Source organism: Salmo trutta, chromosome 2, assembly GCF_901001165.1.
Source record: "Salmo trutta chromosome 2, fSalTru1.1, whole genome shotgun sequence".
In the NCBI taxonomy this organism is placed as follows: domain Eukaryota; kingdom Metazoa; phylum Chordata; class Actinopteri; order Salmoniformes; family Salmonidae; genus Salmo; species Salmo trutta.
In genome coordinates, this window is record NC_042958.1 from 33927970 (window position 1) to 33933969 (window position 6000).

Sequence of the window (6000 nt, forward strand, 5' to 3'; positions counted from 1 at the left end):
TAAGGGAACCATTTTTGGGTCTCTGAAGAACCATAAATAGTATAGTTCTTTAATTATGAAGAATTATGAAGAACCATAGATGCCACGTCAAGAACCCCACATTTAACTCAAAGGTTCTTTATCAGGCAAGTTCTCTAAGGAACCTTAAGAGCCGAGGGAGAACCATTTAAGAACCTCTATTTTTTTCCAGTGTACTGAAGGGTAATTGAGACTGGTCATTTGATCCTTTTATTTCTGTTCTGGGGATGAGGGAGCGGGCACCGTGGCACCGCTTGGTTGGTGTTCCACCTCCCGACAGAGCCCTCGACCCAGAGAGCCTACTGCGCCAGATGTTGCCCCGTGGTGTATGGCGTTTCAAACGCTCTGTATAATTAATGAAGTACTCCCTAGGGTATTAAGCACTTATGAGCTCTCTCACACACACACTGTCTCACACACGTAGAAACCAGCCAGGCAGTCACACACACAGGTAAGCATACACACACACACACACACACACACACACACACAGTAAAGCTACTGGACTATGATACTAGGAGGTAGAGGATGGGAAGCCATGCCAATCAGAGTGATAAGGATTCTTTAAAGTTTCATTGGTCATAGCACACTGACGTGTCTACTGGGCCCTCATTTTCTCTTAACAATCTTGAGGACTTTTTCAGGCAGAAGGGAGGCTATTTGTCTTTTAAATCTACCTCATGGAAAAACATGTGGTTTTGGAACACTTCACATGAAGTTTCACATGTGGTTATTTTTCACACAAGATTTCACAGGTGATGCCCTGCAAACAAGAATTAGTCGTTAGGATGTCCCCGGAACTTCACACAGTGTTATCAACTTACATATTTGACACACATCATTACATAGTATATGTTTATTTACGAATTATTATTTAACATGTTCCTCAGCAGAGATTTAAAGTCACAACCTCTTGGGTCACGGCATTCCAAACTTCCTGCTACGCCACCATGTCTGTGTCAATAACTGATTCCACCTGTATTCATACACTTTGGACTTTAAAGTAGTTATCAGCTTCGTTAAAAATACACTGAAGATAAACTATTATATTTATCATAGTGATTCAGAAGCAACATGAAAATAGAATAATATGCCCCACCAACATTAAACTATACAGAAAACCCCTCAGCTTGCTGAAATGAAATCAAGGATGAGAGAATAGACAGATTAACTGATAACTAAAATAGCAGTGCACTTGGCACTATTTTGCTAAGTGCAGAGATGTATTATAGGCCATGAATCTTAATGGGAGTTCTGAGAATGCTACAGACTTTGTGGCACAGCAGAATGATCAGCGTACCCCAAGTCCAAAGATTATGAGTTCTAATTCCAGGTGGGGGTCATACAGAAATGTCAGGTGATCATGTCAAATGTAATCCTATTGATTAAAGATGTGTACACTGTTTTAGCTGAACAGTGTGTCACTTACCTTTAAACCCCCATAACATTTCATGACTTCTATTTATACAAAATAGCTGTTTTCACATGTTGAGCTGGAATATTCACGTGAAAACAAAAGAGATGCGCAAGGTCGTTGGTTCACATATGAAACCATGTGTTCACATGTATTACATTTAGAGTTCAGATGTTAACATCACCTTTTCACATGTCAGGAGAATAACATGTTTTCACCTCGTGTGAATTGCAGATTCACATGTGAAAAAGTGTCATGTGAAAATCTAACTCTCACACGTGGAATAGTCTTTTCGCTGGTGGAAAAACATTCACGTGCGAAAATTGAATTAGCAGTTTTACATGTGAAAAACGTTCAAATGTTGTCACGTGTAGTTCCATGATATCACATGTTGACATTTTGCATCCCCATGTTGTCACATTTATTTCATGTTTTAAAATGTGCTCAAATGTTTTTACGTGTAATTTCATGTTATCACATGTTGCTTTTAGATGTCACATTATCACATTAACTTCACATAAGATCACATGTGAAATGCATGTGGTTTTTCTGGAAGGGAAGGTAATTCACGGTAAAAACTGCATATTTCGTCTCAATCAGAAATTACCTTTAATGCAGCGAACCTTCCGCGATACTTTGACGATAAGATTGAATCCAGCTCTATTGCATACACACCATCTTTCATCACCCATATGATGATGGATACTGCTCACGTCAACTCCATCACTATACACCACTATCCGTCACTTGGACTGATCTTTGATTCAAGCACTTTTAACTACATCTGTACATCATCGAAGGCAAAGGCCACTGAAGTCATCTAAATCATTAGATTTAGTTGGAAGTCGGAAGTTTACATACACCTTAGCCAAATGCATTAAAACTCAGTTTTTCACAATTCCTGACAGTTAATCCTAGTAAAAATTCCCTGTCTTAGGTCAGTTAGGATCACCACCTTATTTTAAAAATGTGAAATGTCAGAATAATAATAGAGAGAATGATTTATTTCAGCTATTATTTCGTTCATCACATTCCCACTGGGTCAGAAGTTTACATACACTCAATTAGCATTTGGTAGCATTGCCTTTACATTGTTTAACTTGGGTCAAACGTTTCGGGTAGCCTTCCACAAGCTTCCCACAATAAATTGGGTGAATTTTGGCCCATTCCTCTTGAGAGAGCTGGTGTAAGTGAGTCAGGTTTGTAGGCATCCTTGCTCGCACAAGCTTTTTCAGTTCTGCCCACAAATATTCTATAGGATTGAGGTCAGGGCTTTGTGATGGCCACTCCAATACCTTAACTTTGTTGTCCTTAAGCCATTTTGCCACAACTTTGGAAGTATGCTTGGGGTCATTGTCCATTTGGTAGACCCATTTACAACCAAGCTATAACTTCCTGACTGATGTCTTGAGATGTTGCTTCAATATATCCACATAGTTTTCCCTCCTCATGATGCCATCTATTTTGTGAAATGCACCAGTCCCTCCTGCAGCAAAGCACCCCCACAACATGATGCTGCCACCCCCGTGCTTCACGGTTGGGATGATGTTCTTTGGCTTGCAAGCCTCCCCCTTTTTCCTCCAAACATAATGATGGTCATTATGGCCAAACAGTTCTATTTTTGTTTCAACAGACCAGAGGACATTTCTCCAAAAAGTACGATCTTTGTCCCCATGCGCAGTTGGAAATCGTAGTCTGGCTTTTTTATGGCGGTTTTGGAGCAGTGGCTTCTTCCTTGCTGAGTGGCCTTTCAGGTTATTTCGATATAGGACTTGTTTTACTGTGGATATAGATACTTTTGCAACAATTTCCTCCTGCATCTTCACAAGGTCCTTTGCTGTTGTTCTGGGATTGATTTTCACTTTTCACACCAAAGTTCGTTCATCTATAGGAGACAGAAAGCGTCTCCTTCCTGAGTGGTATGATGGCAGCGTGGTCGCATAGTGCTTATACTTGCGTACTATTGTTTGAGCAGATGAACGTGGTACCTTCAGGCATTTGGAAATTGCTCCCAAGAATGAACCAGACTTGTAGAGGTCTACAATGTTTTTCTGAGGTCTTGGCTGATTTCTTTTGATTTTCCCATGATGTCAAGCAAAGAGGCACTAGGTTTGAAGGTATGCCTTGAAATACATTCACAAGTACACCTCCAATTGACTCAAATGATGTCAATTAGCGTATCAGAAGCTTCTAAAGCCATGACATCATTTTCTGGAATTTTCCAAGCTGTTTGAAGGCACAGTCAACTTAGTGTATGTAAACTTCTGACCCACTGGAATTGTGATACAGTGAAATAATGTGTCTGTAAACAATTGTTGGAAAAATTACTTGTGTCATGCGCAAAGAGGATGTCCCAAACGTCTTGCCAAAACTATAGTTTGTTTACAAGACATTTGTGGGGTGGTTGAAAAACTAGTTTCAATGACTCCAACCTAAGTGTATGTAAACTTCCGACTTCAACTGTATCTTCACAATCTAAGACTGTAGGTTTTATTGACAGAGACCATCAAATCTTATTTGTATGGTTCCATACTAAGAAAGCCTCAGTTTCAGCAGGACTGTTGAGACCGAGGCTGTCCTAAAATGGACACAGTGTGTAGTTCTTTAAATAATATCACAATCCTTAAAAACTGCCCCATGAAATGCCAGAATAAACACTACTCTGTATTGAAACAGACATTGCGGAAAGAATCTACAAAGAATAGGTTCCGCAATGGCTACAACAATGATGCCTTACAGTCTTAAATCAATACAACTACACTCTTAAAAATAAAGGTACAAGTTGGAACGAAATAAGGTTCTTGAGTGTGATGCCTTAGGTGACAATTGTAAGGTCTCTGAAGAACCATAAATGGGAAGGTTCTTTTAAGAACCACACACAAATCAAAAGCCAGAAATGTTTCAGCCCTCCAGGACAGGAATTGAACAGCCCTGCTGTAGGGTTTTAAGCCTTATTTGCATATTTCCCAGGGTGTTTGCTAGTGACAGAAACATGGTTATTGCATTAATACATTTTCAGTCCTATGGCCTTCACCAAGTTAGATCCTGAGTGTTAATTTATCTATTTACAGTGTTAATTTAACTCTTGAATCAACATTGGAAATGTTGCACTGAAAAATCAACACTAGGCAACACTGGCCAATTTGCTGTGTGCTATGAAAGGGACAGATCTCAAAGGTTCTTTATTGTGCAACAGTACTCCAAGGGCCCTTAATGGTCCAGAGCACTCATTCTGATACCCATATAAAATAGCCTTTTGAGTGACTGAAATTGCACCCATAATATTTGTTTTGTATATAAACCCAATAAAATTGACTTAAATGACAGCTCTTTAAAATGCCTATGTCAAGAAAGTTGGATGGAGTAAAATCATCTCAAGCTAATTTGGTCATTCACAAAGCAACTCAAAAAAACATTTAAATTTCATCGATTATGTAAAAAAAAAAAATGTCTTCATGTCCCGTTTGGCATGTCTCTTGTGATGTGATTCACAGCCGCGCTGACAGATGTGTTGACTTGGCCCTAATAACGTTGCATTGTTGCCATGATTAAAGCCAGGGATGGACATAAATTACAAATTACAATTACAAAATACGCTAAAGACCAATGTATCAAAATAATTTTGCAAAGTATTGTATTTCATTAAAATGTGTGTATTTTGTAATTGAAAATACAAAAATATATTTGCAAGTAGCCGGCTGAACAGCAAAAAACATTCTCAGTAACGGTTACTTTAACTTCTTACTTGCTCTGACTGTGATATATTGTTGTTTATCTACTTTAGTTGAATGCACTGTCACTTTGAATAAGAGCGTCTGCTGAATAACCAATATTTAAATGTATATGTGAAAATGAAGAACTGTCATTGTTTCAGCATGGAGCTAATTAGAGTAATACTCAGTTTTCTTGGCTATTGTTAATTTTTACATAACATATAGTTCATTATTAAGCAGTCTCTCTCTCTCTCTCTCTCTCTCACTCACTCACTCACTCACTCACTCACTCACTCACTCACTCACTCACTCACTCACTCACTCAAAGTTAAGCCTTAGCCAGTGTCCTGTTTGACTCCTACATGAACAGTTTAATAATGAAGGGCCGTGACTAACGAGCTGTGTGTTTTCAAATTCTTGTTTACCCTCTATCTCTCACTTTAGATGGCGTGTGACTTTCACGCTAAATCTGTGTCAGACATTCGCTTTCCTTCTGGAATGAATGCAACACCCAGTGACCAATAGTGTGGGCTTGACAGAGATTACAAATGACGATGAAAAAGACAACTGTGGTGAGATTCTATGCTTGATGTGAATGAGCTACAGAGCCGTATGGCTCGTGTTTTGGACAATGTGTTCTATTTTGCACATCACCTCAATCATAGTATACTTCCTATTACTGTAGCTTTAATTAGGGTTAAGTGCCTTGCTCAAGGGCACAGCGACAGCTTTTTTTACCTAGTTGGCTCGGGGATTCGAACCAGTGACCTTTAGGTAATTGGTCAAATACTATTAAATTGCTAGGCTACCTGCTCACACACACACACACACACACACACACACACACTCACTCAC